General features: G+C 43.8%; 1 protein-coding gene across 1 annotated transcript in view; it reads right to left on the reverse strand.

Annotated features, from left to right (window-relative positions):
• Positions 1–12,164, reverse strand: part of COL4A1 (collagen type IV alpha 1 chain) — a 149,647-nt gene that overhangs the window by 136,508 nt on the left and 975 nt on the right. The gene's annotated exons all lie outside the window — the stretch shown is intronic.

Genomic DNA, 12,164 nt, shown 5'->3' on the forward strand with positions numbered 1-12,164 from the left:
GGCTGTTGCTAGAATTATTTTCCACCAAAAAGGCTCTGTAACCTAGCACACGTCATCAGAGCTTTTCACATTATACCCTTTCCCTTATTAATAGCTTGTCACTGTGGCAGGATGATGTGGGACACGCACTGCCAATTGTCCAGGACAATTTGCCAGCATATTTCGCCAAGAACTTTGACCTGTGTTTCCTTGTTTAATTCTCTGCGTGTTCTCACAGCAGCAGTTTTCACGTTTCAGATTCATTTACCCGTTACTCACAAATTAGGTTCCTTTTGCCCAGGAAACCTGGTAAGCTTTGGTCCTTGGAATCAGATCTTAATTTTGACTCTCAGAAAAGGGCTCAAGTGCTCACTGTGACCAGAACTCCTCTAGGTTTGAGTTAAGGGCTGAGCTGGAGGAGACCAGCCCCCGATTTCTTGGTGCTGCCATGCATTGTGACAGTCTGTCCCTGAGGGTTACCATTGCACAGCGAGGAGGGCACACCCACTTGGGTCCTGTGGAACTAGAGGGCTAGGGTTGTCCCTGATGATTACAAAAGCATCTCTTCTCTCCGCCTGCCTCCAGCCTCTTCACACAGGGTCCTGCTGACACGGCCAAAGAGCAACACCATTTTAAGGCAAAGGACAATGTCCTTGCGTCATTATCGTTGTGACACACAGCATCCTCATCAAAGCGCCAGGAAGTCTTCATGCTGGAGAAACACATTTGCTGTCCACAGCCTCCCTCCCCTTCCTACATCTGGTATTTCCACATCTGACTGTTTCATCCACCCTAAACACAAGTGGTATTTCCCATGGCTACTTTGCTTAATTCCCAGGGAAGAGGGAAGAACCCTGCAAGCCCATTTACTACTTGAGGGATATTTCAACATTTCCAGACATTGGAACAATTCAATGTCTGTGAGTCTCACAAATGTACTTTAGAGACGCAAAGCAGACACAATTTCCTATAAAGGACTCCAGTCTCTTCCTCACATTTACAACTACTTTAACAAAGCTGAATTTCGGAAGCTGAGCCATCCCCAAAATAGCAACGAGGCACATCCTTTTAAATAATTTCTAGTTCAGTATGATAAAAGGCAGAAATTGTTTGCTTCTCTGTATTCATCCCATAAATAAATGCTGAGGGCAGCAATTCTTTTCTGTTTGTCTCAAGTCTAGAATAGTGCCTGGCACATAGTGGGTGTACAATAAATATTTCTTACATGAATGAATGAATATCATTCATTATATAGGAAGTGCACGCATGGTAATACTTATGTAGTGTATATGTGTGTGTATATATGTTTATATGTATTTAAAATCTCATTTTGTGAGGTTTGATTACAGTTCTGTTCATTGAGCACACTTAATCTACAAAAGCCAAAATGTCCTAGAAATAATCATTTTAATGTAAAAATGTACAAATCAGACTCATTTCCCTGGGACATGTATACAGCTCTGAAGAAGATTTTATAAAGTTGTATGTGAAGATCCCATTATTAGACTCTTTAATGAATAAACATCCTCAATCTGCCAGCATGTTCAGATTCTTCTCTTGGGCTCCCGCACTACATAGTTTCCTTAAATTATTTTTTTTTTTTTTGAGATAGAGTTTCTACAGAGACAGAAGAAAGAAATGAGCTGATTTTTAAGCCCAAAGCTTAAAGAACTCCTTTTTGAATTTGAATTCAATTAAAGTTTGAATGTCCCATTAAAGAATAGCCAACAACAAAATATTCTTGTAGTTCATTCCTTTTTTTTTTTTTTTTCTGAGACAAAATGTCACTCTTGTCGCCCAGGCTGGAGGGCAGTGGCGCGATCTCAACTCACTGCAACCTCCACCTCCTGGGTTTAAGCGACTTTCCTGACTCAGCCTCTGGAGTAGCTGGGATTACAGGCACCTGCCACCATGTCCAGCCAATTTTTGTGTTTTTAGTAGAGATGGGGTTTCGCCATGTTGGCCAGGCTGGTCTTGAACTCCTGACCTCAGGTGATCCGCCTGCCTCATCCTCCCAAAGCACTGGGATTATAGGCATGAGCCACCGCACCCAGCCTCGCACTATACGGCTTTCTGACCTCAACCTATGATGAATTCTAAAATGGATCTAGGCAGCAAATATTTCTATGGCTGGAAGCCCCACCTCTGGAGCCTCAGAGACATTTTCTACTATGGAAAATGTCAGGCTGAGGCAGCCAGAGATGCAGCGCCTCCAAAGTCAGCTCCAACTCTCCGGGGAGGCAGGTGAGCTTTCCAGCAGGGAGTGAGCCGCTGTGGGCAGCTGTCTCTGTGCTCAAGCCAGAACTCAGATGTGCAGCACTGGCTCACTGCAGCGCTGCGCCTTTCCCACTTGATTAAGAGGCTGGAGAAAGCTTTCGAAAGTGATTCCCACTTTGTACTGTGTCCTATTCCCGCATAAATCGCTCACAGGAAGGAATCTGTGACAGACTCCTCGCTGAGGGGCTATGATGGATCTCACAGGAAGTGGAGCTGCAGAGACACTGCCACCAGTCACGCGAAACCACGGCCACCTGCCTGGCTGCAATTCGCTTTTGTTGGTCTCACAGTCGTTACGCCTCAAACCTCAGGGCTCCATCTTGGAGTACGTTAGGGATGAAATTGTGCCCTCAAAAATTATGCATTCGAGACGTATGTAATTGTCTTAATGTCATTATAATCCCATATTCGGTAAATTATCCAAGAAGTTGATCTCATTATAAGAAATAAAGGGTAGTAAAAGAAAGCTGTTTTTCAGTCTTCATAGTTTTAAGTACATATGAATATCCATAGTACACCCACGAAATCAACAGTGAAAGCTAACATTTCTGGAACACTCACTGAAGATGGCGCAACATGTTTTCCTCTGCTCTCACAGCAAGCCTCTGACACCAGCTGTGTGGGAGGTTTCCCCACAAACCACGCGAGCAATCAGTTCTTTAGGGGACACCAGCTGGGCTTCCTTTAATTCCACTCAATTCTGATTCCATCTACCTGAAGATAGCATCAGCTCCCACAGGTGAAGGCTCTGTCTCACAAGATTGCCCTGCTTCAGACCCAACTGCCAGGAACAGATTTTCACCTATTCTGGAGTTTGATTAACCTGCTAGGAAGGCTCACAGAACTCAGGGAAACCTTTGTGTTCACTGATTTATTATAAAGGCTACTGTATTATAAAGGATACAGACGAATAGCCAGACCAAGGAAGAGAGGCACAGAGCAAGGTGTGGGGGAAGGGACAGAGCTTCCAGCCCTACCAAGGCACACCACCCTCCAGAACAGCTCCACGTCTTCAGCCGGCTGGAAGCTCCCCAGTCTTTCTGGGCTGTTATGGAAGCCTCCTTACAGGGGCATGATTGATTAAGTTATTGGCTGTTGGTGATTAACTCAAACTCCTACACCCCCCCTCCCCACAGAGGTTGAAAGTGGAGCTGAATCCATTCCTCCAGCCTGCCTTGATCTTTCCCAGAGACAAGCCACCAGTCAACTCATTAACACACAAAGACACCTATCACTTCGGAGATTCCAAGATTTCAGGCGTTGCATGCCAGGAAGCAAGAGGAAGGCCAGAGATGTACTTCACAGTAAGAAACCTTACGATATGGCAGTCACTTATTTACCAGTATCGCTTGCGACCTTCACAACACAATAAAGGAATACATTACTATCCCTCAAGGATAGATGGGGAAACCAAGGCACAGAGCAGTTGAGAAGGTTGCCCAACGTCAAACAGCTAGTTGCTGTTTGGGCAAATAAATTTATTTTTTATTAATTCTATTATTAAAATCCAATCATTGAAACAGTCATCAAGAATTCAAACCCATCTCATCTGACTCCAGAGTCTGAAACTGTCTGACGCCCTTTGCGGAGTCTCGCCACCTAAATGAAAAGCTTTTGGACCCAAAAGAGAACAGTGCCACCGCTAAGTTTTCAGCACAACATCTATCTTACCATTACCAAAATTATTCTCACTTTAAGTAGGGCGTTATGTCCGAACGCAAGGATAAGAACAATTCTAATGACCCTCATATTTTCTAATCCAGAGTAAGTGCTGAACACACATTTATGGAACAAATTTTAAATGCCAGAAGCAAGACACTGAGCTATCAAACTATTACCTTCCACTCTGTGTTCATGTGAATTCTTACTCTTGTTTTATTTTCACTGGCATAAAAAAACAGAAATGGGCCTTTGGTTGCAAATTTGGCTTCTCGCCTAAGACAATATCCAAAGTTATGTATGTTTTAAATGAATAATCTAGTCAAGAGAAAAAAAAATCCATGTATCATGATGTATTGATGGATGATAATTCCATAAAAAAAGAGAAAATATCTATGGTCAACATTAAATAATAAAGAAGTATTAATTATAGAATTTTTAAAAAAAGTTTTAAAAGCTTGAATTCCAGAAGAAATATAATCTTATTATTTTCAAGTATTTGGGAAAGCAAAATCTAATTATTATGGAGGCGCCCAATGGCTATTTAGTCAGACTAGACCAGCTTAAAAGCATCTGGCGGTAGCAAAATGTTTACATGAAAAACATGTTTGTTAAAGATAAGCAATGAATGAGAAATAAATCAAAAAGATAGCCCTCTACATATCCTACGTAATAAAAACTGTGTCATCCCCTTTTCCACGGAATATTATTGATTCTGCACCGGGTTCGTGTATTTATCCAAAATAAATCGGACGTTGAGGCTGAACTAACCAACCTGTGGATGGTGTTTCCCCCCATGGCTGTCCCATTTTCCTGCTTTGGCAAGTTTATCTTGATTTTATAGGCCATTTCCGGACCAAAATTTGGGAGTTATTTTAAACCACTAACCCTGAATGGTCTTTAATCTCCAGGAACCGGATTTGGTGGTGAAAAGATATAAAACAGAAATTCCTCACCAGGAAACGGAGTGGGAGGTGGGAGGAAGGCAGAGGGGCGGCGTGGGTCCCCGTGCTCAGGGTCTCCTGCCCTGGAGAGACCCAGGGCGCTGTGCGCATCCTGCGCACCTAGGTGTGCGCGCTCACAGGCTGACCACCGACGATGGCAAAACTCAGACTGAAATCAGGTCAGTTCAGAGAAACGCACGGCCAGGAGGACAGGCTCTGCTCCGGGCACCGCTGCGCTCACTTCCCATCAGCCCAGTCCTCTCCAGATTCACTCAGGAGCCTCCACTTCCTGACATATCACATGCGTGTTTCTGGAACCTTCTTCCCCCGCACATCTGACCTTCCAAACTGCACCACACAGCTGGAACCGGGATTGCGGCAGGAGCAGAATCCAATGGGGGAAAAAAAAAAAAAAAGACAAAGAACTGGGAGGGCCATGTTACAAGCAGGGGTTCAGCTTCAAAGCGAGTGCAGCCGCAGCCTCACCTGCTAGAAATGCAGATGCTCAGGCACACCCCACACCTCCAGAAACAGAAGCTTGGAGCTGTTTCCCGGAGCCCCGAGCAGACGTAAATGTGAGCTCCTGTTGGACAACGGCCAGTGGAGGAGACCTTGTGTGGGCCCTTCCAGTCCCAGGGGGTCTTGATGTCATTGCTTTGCTGTTTATACTTCTGAATTTGACTTTAGTAACAGAGTAGCAGTGCCTGGCACAAAGCAAGCTCGGTGTAAATGCTTCACAGACATTACCTCACTTAATCCTCACCTATGCACTAAGGAAAGCACTGCCCTCATTCCCATCCTGCAGATGAGGAAGACCAGGGCCCACAGCTTCCCTGCAGGGCCCGTGACTGGTGCACAACCGTTGCGTCCCTGGACTGTCTCCTCTCCACATGCCCTTGAAACATTGCCATAGTCTTTCCAAAACGTTGTGTGCACGTCTGACCTGTGAATGCCAGCTTCTTCGAGAAACAGACTTCTCTTTCGCAAGACTAATTAATCTTAAGGTCCTTAGTCAGGGGGTAGCAAATATGTCACAAACAGCAGTAATTCTATAACATTAAAATGGCATTGCATTTTTAAAAAAATTCTAAAATGCAACTCAAAAATTAAAGCTAAAGATAAAAAAGTTGCTTATATTTTAAAATGACATTTCAAAGCCGGTGTTCTTGGATGATATGGAAATAAATGCTCCTGTGCTCAGAAATAAGGCATCTCTTGCATACAAGGAGAACTATGGATTTTAAAATGAATCTTGATTGTCTTATATTACAAGAATAATATATATATGAACATAAAGAATTATTAGAGATGTAATAGCCAAATCTCCCACCAATTAGATTAGATATCAATATTATTTATTTAATAAATATGAAGGGAAAATACCAAAATGGTTATTATTAGGTTTACCTGTAAAACACTGAAACGGAAAACAAATACTGACCCGTACCTTCAAAAATGCCCCATATGCTGAATGTGAGTGTTAGGTGGGGTTTATCTTTCTGCGTTGAAGACACAGAGTATTAACTGTCATTCTCTGAATGTGTATCATCTCTAGGGATGAGTGCAGCTGCTGGGAAAAGTTTGTGGACATAGCTTTCAAAACATTGAATTACAGCTGGCTTTTTTTCTTCACAAAGGAATATCTTTATTTTCTAAAGTAGAAACTTAATAAAATCCTTAAACCATTTTAATTGTCTCCAATACAGGAATACTGTGCCTCCAGATATTCTGCTGAATTGGGCAATGTTTATTTAACTTAGCTGCACTCTCTCTGAGTGAATATACAAATGGCTTCCCCAATTGTTGGTGCATTTGGTGAAAGGAAAATAGAGTGACTGACATCAAGCTGGATGCTTCCAGCTCACGGCCAGTATCTCTGGCTGCAGTCACCGCTGAAATAAGTGGCCAGGGTACTCTAAGATACCTTCGTCTATGCACTACTAACCAATGCTAATTTACACCTGAACAATGTGCTGGTTCCCAGAGCGACAGAAGACGCGGAGGTTGGAGGCTCTCCTTGATCAGGGCAGAGGCACAACAACAGACACACAAAAACCCAAGCGGTGTGGAAAAGATTGCTTTGGCATCTGATTTGGACACTTGGCATTTGTCTTGTACCTTAAAAATCAAGTGAGCTTTAAAGCTCAGATAAAATAAAATGTTTTCGTAGTATGCAGATTAAAACCCAAATCTAGCAAAGCTTCCACAGAGAATATTACTAAACCACGGAACAAACTATTTACATAAAATGTTCTGCAGTGTATATATTTCCAAGTCATGTTTAGTCTGTGGTGGAATATCTACTCCAAATTCCAAATTAAGGGGAAACACCTTCCTTTGGCTGGATTCGTCTAATAATACCCCAGAGGTGGGCGGTACAAGCCAGCAGGCAGCTCACACATGGACACTCCGGGAGGTGAGGGGGTCGTCCCAAGAGGATGGCGGCCAGAGCATTTAGAACCAATTACAAGTCATTCATTCACGATTTCCACCTCTGTGTCAGGCACTCTCCCAGACATGGTGGGGTGCTTTAAAAAGAAGATATGTCCTCATGTGTCTTGTAACTGGCCAGAGTACTGGAACAAAGACACAAACGACAATGTAACTCCAAGCCCTGTGGCAGCACTAGGACCAGCACTTCTCCAGCGCTGACGTCATGTGCACATGCTCTCCCTAGACACGGCGATTATCCTCGCTGTACATATCAGAGACTCCAAGCTCAACAAGATTACACTGTTACCGAATGGCAGAGCAAGAATTGCAATTTAGGATGGATTTTTTTAAAATCCAGAGAGTCAACAATATTTCACACTGCCACCCTGACTTGAGATGGCATTGCATGGAAAAGAGGTGAGCTGAGAACTGCTTTAGGAGCTTCTGTGGAATTAATGCAAGCCGAGGGAAGACGAGAGGACTCTGCAGGCCGGGGTCAGAAGAAAATGAAACAGCTTCCATGGAACGCAGAGATTAGTCCTTCCTTACAGTTCCCAAAGCCGTATGTTGAGGAGCAGCAAGGAATGGTCTCATTTTACAGATCCATACCACAAAGGGTATGCACAACCAAGCCAAAAAGAGGGAAGCCCCGGTGAGACAGTAGGTGGTCAGCAGCAGATCCTGAACACAGCAAGTCTATGGCCATAACGGAGGGAGCTGAAAGCAATTAGCCTTTGACAACCTGAGGAATGGGCTGGAGAGCAGCGGAGCCGGGAGGAGGGGCAGAGCCATGAGGGTTCAGTGGCAGTCCTGGCACAAGGCGAGGAGAGCTGCAAAGGAGTCCCAGCCATGGGAAGGGAAAGCTGAGGGTGCCTCTGGGAAGATTCCAGAAAGAAAAAGTGGGAGACTTTGTGACTGAGCAGACACAAGGGTAAAGAAGAGGGAAGGCTGAGGCCTTGTGGTCTCTGGGTTCCATATCCAGAAACACCAGGGGGCAGCCGGACCAAGATGGCAGAGTTGGGAAGGGTAGTCAGTCTGGGTAAAAGACGAGTTCAGTTCTGAACATATTTGCAGAGTTTGAGATCAAAGCAGACAGCCAAGGGGAGGTGAAGACGTTGGACTGGAGTTCGAGAAGGAGGTCCGGAGTCCCCTTCAGTGAGTAATGGTGCATCATGGAGCAGACCCCGGGTTGCAGTTAGTGCAAAAAACAAGGAGAAGCACATGGAGCTGCCCCTGCGGCTCACCCACACTGAGGGTCGTGGGAAGAGGAAGAAGACAGGAGCAGAGACACGGAGAGAGGGCCAGGACAGACCCGGGTCCCAGAGTTAGGACCAGAACAATGGAGGGAAATGCAGGCTGGAACCAGCTCACTGTGTCCCAGACTATCAAAGTCTTCACCCCAAAGTCGTTCCTACAGCGTCAAAAGCCTCAGAAGAAATTCACCATTAAGACATGTTCCGGGTTATATCCCTTTTCATTGTATGCATAAGAATGGTAGGAATATGTCTTTTGTATTGTTCTATAGTTGACATTTTTTTGTGGTTGTTTAATAAAAGCAGGAAGAACAATGCCCTAACATTATTTTAGGCATTCTATTGTTGCTTGAGCTGACTCTAGCCCAAGAACTCAAAATACCAAACCTGCATGTGAGACATTTTAATGAGGTTAATCCTTCTTCAATTTGGGGAACAATTATAAGAAATATCGTGGAATTCATCAAAACCACTGTGATCAAATTCACTTCTTGATGTTCTTCTACTGTCTACCCAGGTTTGTCTTGGAGCATCACCGGTGGATTCCATTTGTCTGCAAAAATCTTTACCAGCTCTTAACTAAATAACTGAACTTATTATGAACATCCTTGCCAGTTCTCAGAAATTTGCCAACAGTCTTGTTAATGAATAATGTAGGGTTTTGTGAATTCCCTCATGGCCTGGCCCACGTGAAGGTAGGTTTTCTGGGTCAGTTCCTAAAGACACTCCTGACTAGAATCAGTCATCCATGCTGCAAGTTTCCAAACATCCAAGCCTGCCTACCTGCCTCCTCCAAGAAAAGGGACATTACCACACGCTGGAGCCTCAGTTGGAGCTGGGAGCTCTTTTTTTATCACTGGTCCCCTAAACCCTGCCCTTACAATTCTTTCCACTCATCTGAGAGCAAAGTTCAGTCACCAAGAATGTTAGTCATAGAAACAACGACATCTTGGTGTCTCAAAGGAGCAAGCTTAAGGTCGTCTTTCAGTGCAAAGATCCTTAGACCTGAGAGCAGACAGGCAGAATGGCCATGCCTTCTGTGTGCGGTACACCATCACAGCACACATGGAAATGACATGCTGGTGTATAGCTCCTGTTTCTCCCTCATACTTCAGAGGCGGGAGACCCTCCCAGAAGTTTCTTCTGAGTTCTCCAAAGCTGGATTCAGTGTTCCTATAGCCTTTCATTTCCCTTGACTGTGACATTTACCAGCCTGAGTTGGATTTGTCTGTTTCTTTTCCAATATTTCTCACTAGACGTTCCTGGGGACACAGGGTGGGGTGAGTCCCTGCCGCACAGCCAGCACCTGGCAGGGTCATGGCATGAAGGAGGTGTTCCAGATGCATATGTGGAATACAGGAAGACAGGAGCAGATCCGAGGAAGGATCAGATCTGCCAGGGAAACTGAGGCATGGAGTTCAGTGAGCACCCCCAAATCATCTGCTTAAAAGCAGACATAAAATGTAGGGTTCTCTGGTGCCTAAAGCACACTAATTCTGCATACACATGACTATTAATAATGTATATCATTGATAGTTCTGTGAATCCAGTCACAGTACACGAACACTGTGTCTTCTGGTTGATCTTAAAGCTGCATCCCTTCACCCTAGTCCAATTCCATCTATTAATATAAAGAGCTTGCTGTCGTAAGTAATAGCTTCACCATTATCACTCCTGAGATCCTGGGTGATGCTGCTCTTTTTGGGACTCATTCAGAATCAGCCTACTCATCTAAATCACGTTTCCAGTAGAACATGGTCCATACTTATACTGGGATGAAATCTCACTTAGTTTGAACTCTAGGTCATTCAGTCCCAGAGGTGGTGACTAATGGTCAGGAGATGAGAATATTGCTGGACAACCATCACCACACTGAGGGGAAAGTTCACATTTCTAATCCTGAGAAATAATTTGTTAAGAAGCATGACACGGAAGCAGCTAGAGGAGGGTGTGCAGGCTGCTGAAGGAAGGGCTCATTCCACCCGCTGCAACTGCATGACTAAGAGCAGAGGGTGCTCACCATCAGAACACCACTGGCATGTGTTTGTCTGCAGCCTGCAAGCTATTCCTCCTTTCTTGCTAAAGAAATGCAGAGGAGGGGAGGAGCAGGGAATAGAGTGGTAGGTTCAGCATGGGATAAAATCAATGGTTTGGAAAATCCACCCGTGACTACATAAACAATATAACCATAGCAGATATAGCAAATACAAAATTAAACAGCCTTTCATGTAGGGAAAAAAAAAAAGTGCAATTCATGCCTGGCACACAGTAGGTGATGTCTCGGAGTACAAGTGCAGGCAAAGTGGGATTCAGACAGTCCAAAGGAGAGGTAAACCAACAGTCATTTCCACTGGTTTCTGAATTAGGATCTGATAAAATCCCCAGCATCTTATCATTCAAAATGTATTTTTAAATTATGTTTTGCTTGGGTCAATATTGAAGCTATTTCAGTATTTTGGTATATCTAACAGCTGATTTTGGAAGGAAGTAAGTAAAAATGTTTTTGATGGCATGAAAAGTGAGGCAAATTTTAAAATTAGGCAGATATAATTTTTAAGTGATTTCCTTGTATTCCCATACGTCATCTTCATATTAAGCACTTTTCTCTAATTAAGCCAGAGAAAACACAGAGTAATGATAATATCTGTTAGCTCAGCTGAGATCAGGAGTGCCCACATGCTGCATCTCTTAAAAACAGTCCATGGCACCTGAAGAGACATAGCAAAGCCCGTGGCCAGGAACGTAACTCAGCTTTAGGAAATGATTAAAGGGAAGTAAAATCATCTCCAACTCAACATTAATGCATTTGATTTCCCAGGTGAGAACAGGAGTTTTCGTAACTGAGTGGTTCTTTCTTTCTACAGTCCTGGATGTTTGGAAAGCCAGCTCTTACAGTTAGCTTTGCTTTGCTAACATTATCCATTGGAAAATCAAAACCCAAATAGCTCCTATTTCCCAATGAAGAACTTTCTCTGATTTACCTTGCCATCATCAGGCTTCACCATCTCACCTTGGAAGCATTCGATCTTTTGGTCAATACTTCTAGACTAAGTGCTCTCAAGCCTGCTCTTTGGAAAGTATTTTGTCATCACTACCAAAGAGCGTTTAAAAAACAGGCTGTGAAGTTTGGGGAGACTGGGCAGGGAAGAGCAATCTGAAATTAATTGCTGATGTAATCATTAGTCCTTTCAATACTCAATGGAGAAGCTGTCTCCTGGGAGATAAACTCTCAATAAGGAGACGTGTGTATAACACCAGTTTACTCTGGCATGTAACAGTTAACAATTTCTATAAAGTTAGGTGGATTTAGTGAATATCATTCTTCCAAGAGAGAAGTAAAAAAATAAAAAATTTAAGAGGAAAACAAAGAACATTAAGAAACAGTAAAAGAATAAGTCTGGAAAATCTGGTAAGTAACAAAAATCATCCTTAAGCATTTGAGGGGAAAACTGCAAAAAGGGTTCAGAAGCCACACCTTCCGGCCCTTGGGACTGCATGGCTGTGACACCGAGCAACAGCTGAAGCCTTTACTCTCTCGGAGGGGAAGGAAAAAAGGAAACAACAGGCAGTCCAGGCTTGTCCAGGGCTGGAAGCCTCGACTCCTGCAAACCGATCTCCC

This window comes from Cebus imitator, unplaced genomic scaffold (genome assembly GCF_001604975.1).
Source record: "Cebus imitator isolate Cc_AM_T3 unplaced genomic scaffold, Cebus_imitator-1.0 Scaffold14, whole genome shotgun sequence".
Lineage (NCBI taxonomy): Eukaryota > Metazoa > Chordata > Mammalia > Primates > Cebidae > Cebus > Cebus imitator.